We start from the raw sequence: 13,799 nt of genomic DNA, 5'->3' as shown, positions 1-13,799 counted from the left end.
TTTCACCGACAAGGAAACTGAGGCTCAGAGAGTTTAGATAATTTGTCCAGGGTCAAGCAGCCAGGGGGTGCATTGGAATTTGAATCCAGGTCTATGCAGCTCCCAACATTGATGGTCTTACTTCCATAACGGACGTGGCACATCTTTCGTCTAGCTTGCAGTGGAGATTTCTGAAGATGTTTAGAGAACCCTTATTTCATTTTGTTATCACAACAACCCTAGGAAGGAGGCATCAATGTGCCTATTTTACCAACAAGCATAATAGGATTCAGTGTTATCCACTCCAGAATTCAATATTTTTGAGTCTGACCTCCTAGCGAGCTGGGATGGCTCTTCTAGGGCGAAGGAAGGGAAGACAAGGTCCAGGAGATGGGGTATGCTGGATGAAAGGCCCTAGGAGACCTGCATTCTATTCAAGGACAATTCTCCAAGGTCTAGACCTGACTTTTGCTATCAGATATGGTTTTAGTTCCGCCTCTCTGGTACCCTTGGGCTGCTGTTCAGGAAAGGTCAAGAGTCATTAAAACATTTACCGCCCCCAGGATAAAGTGCAGACTTCTTCAAAAAGCACACAAGCCTTTTGGATTTAGGATTTGCCTCCTGGGGTCTCTCCAAGTCATCTTTCAGCGCTGTTCCTTTAAGCCCCTGTGAATGACTGAATGTAGAGATAGACTGTTCTCAGTGACCTCCTGGTTCTGCCTGGGCCTCCATCAGGCCAATTCCTATGCATCCTTCAAGTTTCCCAGTGGACCATATCTCCTCTTGACACTGTCTCTCCCTGATATCTCCTCCCTCTATATTCCTGTGACCTCCTTTTATGCCTGTGTTATGGCCATGATCATGCTTGGTAGTGACTGTTTGCTTAGAGTCTGATCTTCCTCACCAGACTGGCTTCTCCCTTGGGAATGAAATGCATTCCCATCTGTGTGACCTGACACTGCAGTACAGGGCCTGCCATAGAAAAGGAGCTCAACATGGAATTGCTGAGTGGATTAATGAAGTGACTGAAGGCATGAGTGAATGATCACCACTCAAAGCGTCTTTCCTTTAGAAAAGCTCAGGGACTGAACATCATCGTGACCCGTCCTGTAATGTACTGAAGCCTCAGACTCCTGTTTCTTTTTTTTTTTTTTTTAATGGAAAAAAATGCTACGACTATTTAATATTTAAAAGTTATCATTCAAAACTAGAAATTTAAAACACAGGAAGCATCAATTGCAAACTATTAGTAGTCTTTACCTTTGTTTTGTAGCAAATATTCCAGACTTAGAACATTTTTTCCATATTGGGTTGGACAAATTGTTGAAAGTATGTCCAAATGCATTTTCAAGTTGGAGTTTGAGTACTTAGTGCTTCATATAAGCTCTTTTCCTATTTTAACAATGGGCAGGGCTTCCCTGGTGGCGCAGTGGTTGAGAGTCCGCCTGCCGATGCAGGGGACACGGGTTCATGCCCCGGTCCGGGAGGATCCCACATGCCGCGGAGCGGCTGGGCCCGTAAGTATTGCTTTGGCTAATTTAGATTTTATATAAAAGTTAGCCAATGTTTCTGGTTTCATGTCCTAGTATTCCATGACATTTATGCATTTTCTCTTTGTATTTCTTCTATTAAAGCATTTATAAAGAACTATAGCCTTTAGCAATTATTCAAACACTGGGCAATGTCAGCAGACATTATTATTCAATAACATAACATCCACATCTCCTAGCAAGAAACACAGTTGAAGTTGCCCATTTAAGGACATATTCTGTTTCCTGAACTTGTTATTTCTTGAAATACCACTTATATGATTTGTGAAAGTATATTAGTTTTACAAACTCATTAGCATTTCTTAGCAGCAGAGCTATGAACTTGTACCATGGCAACAGTCTCAAGCTGTTGAATGGAGACCACCTCTCCCATACATGCTCCTGCCCTGATCTCCACACATGCTGATCTTAACCTTGAACTCCAGGTGCCAAGTGTTTCCTGCTCTTGCTCCTGATGTCAGCAATTTCCTTTAAGTCAGTAACATCTCTCTGTCTAGTTTCTTGTACCTAGCAATTTCAGTCAGGAATAGTCTTTCCTCATTTTCACATGTTAAAAAGGAATGAAAAACAAACACTCAACTCTTTTGTTAACCTGGATGCCGAGCTATTAATATGCATGGATATTTTGATTTTCTCGGAGGACATTGACAGGTTTCAGGGGAGATAATGGTGTAAGCATTGGTCTTGTTCAGCATGTGGTCAAGAGGCCAATCTGTTGTCTGTTTTGGAGGAGAAGGTTTTGCTTCAACAGAATATTCATCCAGGCATTTGTGCAGAAATGTTTAAAACAGTAAAAAAATAAAAAATAAAAAAAAAAAGATGAAGGAACCATGTCTGTCTGTCCATCCCAGTTTCCCAGTACTGAATGTCTTGTGGCATAATGGTAGGAGACCACTGTCCTACTCATAGGGAAATGTTCAGGCTTTAATCTAATGTCAAGTTTCTGTGGTCATAGACTCACCCAGCACAGGCACATGATAAGGCATAACTGTGAGCTGTCATAAGCTTTGTCCTCATTACAACTCTTTAAAGTTCTCAAAAAAAGAGGCAAGATTAACACAAATCCTTCACGAACTCTTGCAAAAAAACAGAAGGATGAACCCTTTCCAACTCATTTTATGAGGTCAGCATTACCCTGACACCAAAATCAGTCAAATATATCTCAAGGAATAAAAACCTACAGATCATGATCCCCTTTGATTATACACACAAAATTCCTCGACAAAATAATACTGAACTGAATCCAACAAATATGAAAAGGATTATACACCATAATGAAGTGGGGTTTTCCTAGGAATGCAAAGTTGGTTTAACATACAAAACCAATCAACATAATACACCACATTAAGAGAATAAAGGAGAAAAATCTCACGATCCTGTCAATAGACACAGAAAAGCATTGACAAAATCCAGCACCGCTTTATGACAAAAATACTCAATAAACAATAAATACAAGGAATCTTCAACTGGACAAAGATCATCTTTGAAGAACTCACAGCTAATGTCATACTTAATGGTGAAAGGCTGAAAACATTCCCCCTAAGATTAGAAACAAGACAAGGTGTCTGCTCTCACCACTTCTATTCAACATTGTACTGGAGGTTCTAATCAGAGAAATTAGTCAAGAAAAAGTAAAAAAAGAAATCCAGTTTAGGGAAGGGAAGGAATAAAACTATCTCTACTCAGAGATGACAAAATCTTTTATATAGAAAATCCTAATAAATGCACAAAAACTATTAGAACTAATAAACAAGTTCAGCAAGTTTGAAGGATATAAGATCAATGTACAAAAATCATTTGTTTTCTATATACCAGCAATGAACAATCCAAAAATGATATCAAGAAAGCAATTCTATCTGCAACAACATAAAAAGAATAAAATATTTAGGAATACATTTTTTTAAAGGACAGGCTTCTTTACAAGTGCAAGACTTCTTTACATGTTATATGTCTGATAATATTGAACATTATAAAATACCGCCGAAAAGGAGAGATATCCCATGTTTATGGATTGGAAGAATTAATATCATTTAGATGGCAATACTCCCAAATTGACTTACAGATTCGATGCATTCCCTATTGAAATCCCAGGTGGATATATTTTTTTAAGAAATTGGTAAGTGGATCCTAAAAGTCACATAAAAATGCAAGAGACACAGAATACCCAAAGTAATCTTGAAAAAGAACAATGTTGGAGGACCCACACTTCCCAATTTCAAAACTTACTCTGAAGCTACAGTAATCAAAGCAGTGTGATATTGGCATCAGGATAGATAGAGAGATTAATCAAATAGAATTGAGAGTCCATAAATCAACCTTCACTGGGGAAATAATAGCCTCTTTAACAAATGGGGCTAGGACAACAGGATATACACATGCAAAAGAATGAAGTTGGTCCTGTACCTCACACAAGATACAAAGCTTAACTCAAAGTGGATCATAGACTTACATGTAAGAACTAAAACTATAACACTCTTAGAAGAAAATATGGGAGTAAGTCTTCATGGCTTGGGATTAAGCAAAAGTTTCTTAGATGTGATACTCAAAGCGCAAGTGACAAAAGAAAAAACAGACAAATTTCATCAAAATTTAAAACTTCTGTGCTTCAAAGAACATTATCAAGAAAGTGACAGACAACTCAGAGAATGGGAGAAAATATTTGCAAATCATATATTGGATAAGTGACTTTTATCCGGAACACATAAAGAACTCACAATGCAACAGTAAAAAGAAAAATAACCCAGTGAAGATACGGGCAAAGGACTTGAATAGACATTTCTCCAAAAAAGATAGAAACATGGCCAAAAAGCACATGTAGAGATGCTGAACATCATCAGTCTTTAGGGAAACCTGAATCAAAGCCACAAAGAGATATCATTTCAAATCCATGAGAATGGCTAAAACAATATATAGAGAGAGACAATGAAAAGAGTTGCAAAGGATGTGAAAAATTGGAAACTTCATACATTGCTGGTGGGATTGTAAAATGGTGCAGTTACTTTTGAAAACACACTGGCAGTTCCTAAAAATGTTGATCATAGAGTATGACCTAGCAATATCATTTACAGGCATGTACCCCAAAGAACTAAAAGTATACATCCACACAAAAATTTTTACACAAATGTTCATAGCAGCATTATTCATAATAGCTGAAAAGTAGAAATAACCCAAATATGCATCAACTGATAAACAGATAAACAAAACAAGGGTGTGTGTGTGTGTGTGTGTGTGTGTGTGTGTGTGTGTGTGTATTATTCAGCCACAGAAAGGAATGAAGCACTGATACATGCTACAACATGGATGTTGAAAACATTATGCTAAAGTATAAGAAACCAGACACAAAGGCAACATATTATAGGATTCTATTTATATAAAACATCCAGGATAGGCCATCTATAGAGAGAGAAAGTAGCTTAGTGGCTGCCAGGGGCTGGGGACAGGGGGAGCAGGGAATGGGGGGGGGTGACTGCTAATGAGGATGGGGTTTCTTTTGGGGGGTGACGAACTGTTTTAAAATTAGACAGTGGTGATGGTTAAATAGTTCTAGAAAACACTGAATCGTACAATTTAAAAGAGTGAATTTTATGGCATGTGAATTATATCTCAATAATGCTGTTATTAAAAAAGAACATATGCAAGAAAGGGACAGCAGGGATGTGGAAAAACGGAAACAACTGACTTGCTAGAAGTGGGAAATTGGAAGGTAAGTTTATTTTTTTCCTGTTATTGTTGTTTTAATGTTGTTTGTACAATAAAATGTGGAAAGGAGAGAGAGAGAGAGAGCGAGCGCACCCAGTAGAGGAGGTAAGAACTAGTTTGAATTCCAGGGCTCTGAAGTTGGTGTCCCTACTCTGCAAGTTACTGACTCTTGAGTAAGTGGCTTCACCTCTCTGGGCCTCAATTTCCCTTTGCTCGAGAGTGGAATAATATCAGCCTCCTAGGCCTGTAGGATTACATGAGACCTTACATCCCCAGAGCAGATATATAGCAGATACCCATAGTTTTCATTATCTTTCATCTTCATTTATTTCTTCAAACAATTACGACACCTCTGGTATATCCTGGAGATATAGATAAATTAAGATTGGACCTTGTTCTTAAATATCTTGGAGTTTAGAGAAGTAGACAGACATAAATAACTAAAACAAGTTCTTTGGGAAGGGTCATAGTACAGATTTCCACAAACAGCTGGTTGGACAGCTTTCTGCATAGTCCCAATACATTTGGGAACTTCTGCTGGGAGCTATTGGTGAAGGGGCCAGACCAAGAGGTGGAAACTCACAGAAGAAAGACAGCATCTGTAATCACAAATCACAGGTTTGTTCCAAAGCCTGTTCTCACGTGTGTTACCATATGCAATCCTCAGATAATGCCCGCAAGGAAAGTATTATTACCCTATGTTATAAAAGAGAAGACTAAGTCTTAGAGGGGGCAAAAGAGTGTCTTGTTCTCACAATGCCAGCTCATGGTGCAGGACCCCTTCCCTTTGCCATAGCCACCTCTTCTTCTGAGCAATCTTGGCGACATCCCACTAGGAAGGAATATTGGGGTGGTGGTGAAGAATCAGAAAATGCAGAGGAGTTCTCTGAAAGGCAGGGCTGGTAGGAGGTATTGAGGATGTAACCTGCTCCCTTGGAGTCCAGTGAGAAAGCATACTGGATGGAGACCGGAGAACCCATTCAGCCCTGGATCACCCAATGAAGATTGAAAGCACTCCTTGAGGAAATTCTCCTGCTCTATAGGTCATCAATGTCTAGTAAATTCTTCACTGACCTTGCTAAGAAAGGAAGTGGGGTGGGGAAGGAAAACACGGTATCATTTATAGAGTACGTACTGTGTACGAGGCATTATACAAGGTGCTTTCCCAACAGCAGGCACTTGAGGCATTACAGTGGCCACTTTCTATATTGACTCTGAGGTAACACTGAGGATCAGAGAGGTCAAGTGCCCTGTCCAAGGTCACACAGAAAATCTGTTATCAGAGAGAGGAGTGAGGACTCAAATCAGACTCTCTTTCCACTCACCCTGAGGATCCTAAAGTCCTCCCCGGGCAAAGAAGTCATGGTCTGAAGGGCAGAGGACTGAATCGAGGAACTGGCTGTAAGAGCTCAGAAGCCTCACAGCATCAGGAGGTGGTCGGGCCCTTGTCTTCCATCTACACAACAATAAAAAACACCAGCTCACATTTTAAGCGTGAGGGGTGGGACACTGGTTTTATTTTTGTATCTCTAAGTGCTTAGCTTCAGAATAAAGTATCTGGCACAGAATAGGAGCCTCTATAAGTGTTCTTTAACAACAACCTAATTTACCTTTGGTTTTGATGGAATCAGCCCTCGGCTAAAAGCAAAAGACCTTCCTTTACCAAATGCATCTTCCTTAAAGGAGGATTACAGATCACAGCATAGGCACTCGGCTCAGAGACCCAGGTGGGTCCCTCAGTGATGCTGCCAGGCTTTCGGCAGCTGGCCAGCTGGACCAACTGAAGTCTCATTTATCAAGAGTTATAACAAGTCACTTGCTGGCTTCAGTGTCAGCCCCATCCCATCAATCATGACAGTGAGTCTGATCCCAAAGGCTCCCCACCACCGGAGCATCTCTGGAATTCGATAAAAACTGAATACCCCCAGCTGATGGGCCCGGGGCCCAGGCTGTGCCCAGCACTTTATAATTAGCTATGCCCTGTTCAGGGAAAGCAGAAGGGTCTCCAACCCACCCAGCGGTGTGGGGTGGCCCCAACACTCTGCAATGGTTCATAATGACCAATGGGATTAGCAACTGAAGTTTGTAGAGTTCTCAGCCAGGCAAGACTCAAAAAGGAGAACCTGGAGTCATCACTTCAACAAATATCTCAAAGGTAAAGAAAAAAGGACACAGACTTTGGGAGCTAACAGACCTAAGATAAAGCCCACCCCAGGCATCTGCAAGATGTCTCATCTTCAAAAAGCATCTTAACCTCTCTAAGCATCTGTTTCCTCATAGGCTAACCACAGATGCCGTTTATTGCTGTTTTGGAGGCTAGAGAGGCGAGTCATATGGACAGATTTAGCAGGTGACCAGTAATGTGAACTGGGTGAAAAGGGGACATCTGAAGTGGCCGATGGTTGAAATAAGAATGGATGATATGACAAGAGAATACGTAGTAAAAAGTCAATTAATTTTTAACAAAATTTTTAAAAAGAGGGAGGGGCTTCCCTGGTGGCGCAGTGGTTGAGAGTCCTCCTGCCGATGCAGTCAGTGGACATGGGTTCGTGCCCCGGTCCGGGAAGATCCCACATGCCGCGGGGCGGCTGGGCCCGTGAGCCATGGCCGCTGAGCCTGCGCGTCCAGAGCCTGTGAGCCGCAACGGGAGAGGCCACAACAGTGAGAGGCCCGCTTACCGCAAAAAAAATAAAAATAAAAAAAGAGAGGGAGAAGAAAAGGAAATGAATCATGGGGAAAACTGCGTTTAGTAGGGGAAAAGAAAAACAAGCCACAACTCAAATAAATGGAATGTAGTCCAAGGGAATAATGAAATATATTTTTAAAAATCACATTTTCCACTAGTCATGTCAGGGAACTTGTCTAAGGTTTTCCAACTGTCCAATGTTGAAACATAAATCATAACACTGAAGGCCTATTGTTACACCATCAGTGAACGTCTCCTACAGATGGAGAGGCCAAAGGGAGCCAGTGGGTTCCCTCTCACAAGCCAATTCCATCTGGTTGATAATGTTTATCTGGAGCATTGTTTTTGAAAAAATTCTGAGACCGCATCTGAACACAGTGGTAAAGAGAGCTGTTTCAATTAGTGACGTGTGCAGTAGGATGTAAGGAAAGAAAGGCAGCCTGCATGCCATGTGTAGTGGATGCTGTGATGTGCTGCCCAGAGGAGCCCTTTGGGACTGAGGCACTCAGTGCCCCAGCTGTGGGGACTGTTGCTGCTGGCTGCTGACAGCTCTCAGTGGAGTCCCTCTCCAGGAACGGTCCTCAGCCCAAGGGAGCTGCTGCCTTACCCAGGGGCAGTACCCAGCTCTTGCTGCTGAGGGCAGTAAGGTCAACTTCCCTTGACTCAATGCAGGGAGCTGAAGGACCATCCCAGCTCCAGAGCTCCCTGTGCGATCGGCTGATGCCTCTGTTGTGACCACATTGCTGCTCAACTCCTCCCTCGATCTAATCTTACTTCCCTTACTCCCGGACAGGGGCTGATCCTGAGGGCAAGCCCCGTAAACTTTCAGCACACAAATCTCTGTCCCAGAGTCTGGTCCCAGGAACCCAACCTAATACATCATGTATCTGCCATTCCTGCACAAGCTATACCTCCCTATGTCTAGCTAATAGCTTGTCATCTGTGTTCACTTACCCCTCAACAAAGACTCAGTGTTAGCCAATGAGAACATGTAATCTATCAGCTTTCCCTTTTCCCCTTGTTTGCAAGGAAACTCAAAGATCAGTTCTCCATTCTTTCCTCTCTTGCCTGTGCTGGAGGTTCTGCTTTAGGCTTGGAGGTTCTCTAAACTAAAAATGATGGGTTGGCTCTTTTCCTCTCATTTTTCAGTCTCTCCTCCCAGGCTCTGGCCCTGGAAGAGATAGCATTTGCCACTGACTCACTTTCTGGAATCGTTATAGATTGAAAATGTCACCAGAAAGAGGGACAATATATGTTAATGACTCTCATTGGCATGGCACCTTCAACTTATTTGTATGATTATTGTATAGACCCAGCAACTCTTTACAGTTATTATTATTTCTTTTGAACAAAAGGCACAGAGAGGTTAAATGGTTTCCCTAAGGTCAAACAGCTAATGGGGAGCAGAGCCTGGATATAAATGCTGATCTGCCTGAATCTCAAATGCATGCACTTTTATCTAACATTTCTTCTGCTATTCCTTCTGCTCTTCCTTTTGCCTTTCCTTTTTTTTTTGAAGAAAAGGGGGAAGGAAAGAACAAACGCTCAAAAGGAATTCTGCCAGAAAAGCTGGCATATCCTGCTCATTTGAGAAAGCAGCTTGTTCGTAAAGGCACAGCTGAGTGAATCTGGGAATCATGTCCACAGGCAGGCAGTAGAGCCTGCTACCTGTCTGCTAGAGCCATGCCAGGGGCTGGGACAGAAAACACCAACGACCAGCTCCTGCTCCCAGGTCTGCCACGGCAACATAACCAGGGCTTCTGCTTTGGTGGCGGTGGGCATGGTAGACAAATTGCTGAGCCCCACATGGCCATGTGGGCTGGTGACGTTCAGGTGACTCTGTGGCCCTAGGATGGATGAGGAAGCACAGCAAGAACGTCTCAAAGACAGCCAACTGTTTTGGTTCTGTGCAGCCTGTGGTTCACTGGCTTGCCGCTGGCACAACGTGCCTGCGTTGGGATGCAGCTGGCTCTGCACAAAAGGGAGGTTTGCAAGCAGGAGTGAAATTCAAAATATTTAACAACGGATATGGCACAGACAGCAACCAATCAGAACAGACACAATAGCCAATGAGAGCAAACGTTGGCTGTAAACAAACAGCGCGGCCATGGAGTACATCCCAGCCGAACACCAGTCTTGGCAACAAGGAAGCCCAGTGAGCAAACAAGGAGAAGAGGATGAGCAAGGCAGGTGTCCAGGAGCCAATAGGGAACTGTCTGCCTATCTCCAGGGGAAGTCTCAGAGGGGATTTCACTAAACCCCCAGGGTTCTGCAGTGTATGGTTTAAAAATCATAGCTATGAGGGAAAAAGGAAATACCCGTGAGGCCCAGCTTCAAGAACCACTATCACCACTGCTTTTGGGGTGCACAGGGCCAGCCTCCAGAGGAGTGAAGCCCTGAGCCACCCAAAGACATGTCCATGAAGGCTTTAACTGATGTGTCATCATGTTGTCATCCTGCTTGCTTTTCAATTGGCCAAGGAGTGTTCATGTGTGCTCTCCCAAAGCAGTTGTTCTGTTGTAGCATTTAGATGAGGGCACCAGCATACCTCACTAGAGTCCCCGGGACACAGAACATACCTGGATTCATGCAAAGTGGGCCCTGGCCCTGTCGGCAGTCATTAGTCAGAATCCTAGTCCCACCCGGGCAGCCTCCAGAGTAATTCCAAGTCCCTCTCTTTCCCAGCTCAAATCCTCCTCCCTGCTCCTTAACTTCCACTAAAAGCACATATGCTCCCGGCTCCCCTTCAGACAAAGTCACAAGGGGTCAATTATCTTGCGGCAACGTAGGTGGAGTACCATTTCTTCAGCTTGCGTAAGACGAAGCTCCCCGTGATGAAATAAGTCATTGGTCCATGGGGTCTTGTGGGAAGTTACCAGAAGGGAAGGCCCTCCCTGGAGAGCAAGGCACCAAGGTCTTTTCCCTCGCCCAACCATACCCACCAACAAGTCCGTGGCAGCCTAGTTGCCAAGCCTAAGAAATGCCCCCAGAAAACATCACTGAAATGCTTCACCACTGTTCTCAAAAGGTTGTGCCTCTTGATGTTGACTTCACCCCCACTTGTGTCCTATAAATCAGGTCTACTCTCCAGAAAGGAAACCCTTGTCTCGTCCATCTTATTAGTGGTTCTTCATACTGTCTTTCGTATGTGACTGTGGCCCCCCCAGCCTTCACCAGCTTTCTCCCTTCTGGATGGAAACTTCACACAGCTCCAGATAGGCAGGCACTAGATTTGAGTGACAGCTTCACAGGAAGTCACTGGAGGAGCCCTGGGCATCAGCTGTGGTGTGAGGGATGCTGGGACATCTGGGGGAGGCCAGAGCACGGGGGCAAGGCAAGACACCACAGGTAAGCAGTCAGCCGGGGTCCTACTTCCAACTTTGCCACTTAGCAGCTGTGTAACCTGGGAACGTTACTCAAAACTCTTCAAGCCTCTATTTTCTTTATTACAAATATTATTGTAATAATAGTATCTATGTCACAGGGTTGTTTCAAGAATTAAACAAAATAATACACATATAAAGCACTTAGCACTTTGCCCAGCACATAGTCAGCAATCAGTACAGGGAGGCATTATGAATATTGTTAATCATTCAAACATTTACTGATCAGTTGCTCTAAACCCTGTACCTTGCTAGGGGCTGGGGCTTCCAGTTTCTGCCCTCAAGAACCTCACAGTCCAGTGAGAGAGGACCACAGAAGAACCATCAATTAGGATGCCATGTGGTAAGTGCTTTATTAAATAATTACTTTTAAAAGAACTCTCACTAATAGGTGACAACCATTTTCTGCTCACCACTGTGTGCTACGTGCTTTATAGAAACTTAGGTACTCTTGGGTATGTTAACTTCTTTGAAACTTAGTTATCTCATTTGGAAAATGGGTATAAAGTTAGAAAAAATATACCTAATATCACAGTGCCTTGCACACAGTAGGTGTTTAACAAAAGAGATGTCCCTTAAAGCAACGACTAAGGGTGTTTGGAGAACTGACACTGGATGGCTGTTGCCCCAGCCCTGGAGCACTGCCTGGGTAAGCCTCAAGGTCAAGGCAGCACATCCACCTAGGACGTATAGCAGGACTTCAATGTTCAGTGGCTTGTCTGGTTTGGAGCCAGTTCTAAGCCAACCAACAACTGGATCCATAGGGACCGGAGGCTGGTCCCTACAAAGGAGCTGCTGGCAAGAACTAGATAGAATGTTCCAAATAGGGCAGACCCTCCAGGACCAACCAAGGCACAGAGAAATTGAGTAGTTGGTGCAGTAAGAGGCCAAGCTAGGACTCTAATGAGAATCTGGTATATTAATCAAGGCAGGAATACCCCCACTCAGGACCACCCTGCAGCCTGGAGCTACAGCGGCTTCTACGTAGACCACAGACACTGCACACTCAGCCCTGTGCCCGGTACCCCCGGGCTGGGTCCTGTGGAGTGAACAAGGATGATCCAGGCAGAGCTCCACACCCTACGGAGTGTTCCACCGCTGAGAAGGAGCCGTGCAAATCAGAACACACCAGCCCCGGAACTGATCCCGTGCACAGAGAACAAAATTACACAAACCCAGACCTGTTGACACAAATGAACATTCCTGCAGTGCAGCTTGATAAACCTGTTGCTAAGCCTACCTGGTTTCCTGTCACGGAGCACCTCGTTCTCAGCTCAGGAAAGATAATAACTCTGGGAACCAGCTTCCTTAGGAGACCTGGCAGAATGCTTTTAGTCCAGAGCAAAACCTGTCTTTCAACACAGCTTCTCATCCTCCCGTGTCAGACAAGCGGAAACCCGATCCATGCAGGAAAGGGTTTGCACACATGCACACACAGCCCTGCTGGGTGTCAGTGGCTGTAAGTGACCCTCAGGGAAAGGAAGGAGCCCCGGATCTCTGGGCTCAGAGTACCTCCTAAACAAAGACTCTAAAGTTTCCTGCTGGGACAGGGTGAGACACAGGACGCTCAGATTCCAGGCGTACCCGCAGCTATCATCTGTCAGTCCTGACACCAGCCCTGTCTGTGTCGAGGTCCAAGCAGAGAGATCAGAAAGCACGGGGTAGGGGCAGGGGCTGGGGAGGGCAAGAAAGGGGAGAAAGGGCTTTGGAGAGACCAATATGAATAGAAGAGGAGTTTTTATCTGACCCCAAAGAACAGGGCAAGGGAGAGCTGTGTGATCTAAGCCAGGATGAAAGAATGGCTGGCCTCCCCTTGTAATCAAAGAGTTTAATGATGCTTATTAAAAGCCCATTTCTGGGTCCTGTTGAAAAATTATACCCGTTAAGTGTTTTCTTTTTTTCATGAGAATTGCTTCCTAGAGATTAAACACACACACACACACACACACACACACACACACACACACACACACTCGTTCCTTACAAACCCCACTCCCCACCCAGGCACACACATTCCCCACAAATCCTGCACCTCCCAGATATCACACGCATGCTAATCATCTCCATTAAAGATGGCCACAATTCACAACGTACACACGCACAGTAAAACAGAGAAACCAGGCCCAGTCCCTGCGGTGATTCATGCACTCTTTGAAATCCCAGACTTTGAGGGAGCCCAAGAGCTTCCTGCTCAAGAAGTTGTCATCCCACAAACAAACAGCACAGCCTCTAATCCACATCATTCTCCATGTCTTGCCTGAGGCCAGGCAACTCTGCAAAAGCAGAAGTTCCCAGGATCATTAAGCTTTGGTGGAAAGCAACAGTGTTCAGTAGGGTCACTGCAGAAGAGGGGGGCTGTGCCCCTCTGGCCCATGGCGGGCTTTCTCTGATATGCTGAATCGCAGCCACCTGAAGGAGGTGGCCCTGGGCCTGCGGCATGTTTTCCTCTGGTTATCAGCTTACCCAGAGCCCAGGGCTGCCTGCACTCTCAGGCACAGAAGA

The 13,799-nt window shown here is 44.3% G+C and overlaps 1 protein-coding gene across 1 annotated transcript in view; it reads right to left on the bottom strand.

The window, feature by feature from the left end:
- Positions 1-13,799, bottom strand: part of TENM4 (teneurin transmembrane protein 4) — a 758,990-nt gene that overhangs the window by 592,765 nt on the left and 152,426 nt on the right. The window lies entirely within an intron of this gene.

This window comes from Physeter macrocephalus, chromosome 16 (genome assembly GCF_002837175.3).
Source record: "Physeter macrocephalus isolate SW-GA chromosome 16, ASM283717v5, whole genome shotgun sequence".
NCBI classification, from domain to species: Eukaryota; Metazoa; Chordata; class Mammalia; order Artiodactyla; family Physeteridae; genus Physeter; species Physeter macrocephalus.
This window is presented reverse-complemented; position numbering and strand designations above follow the sequence as displayed.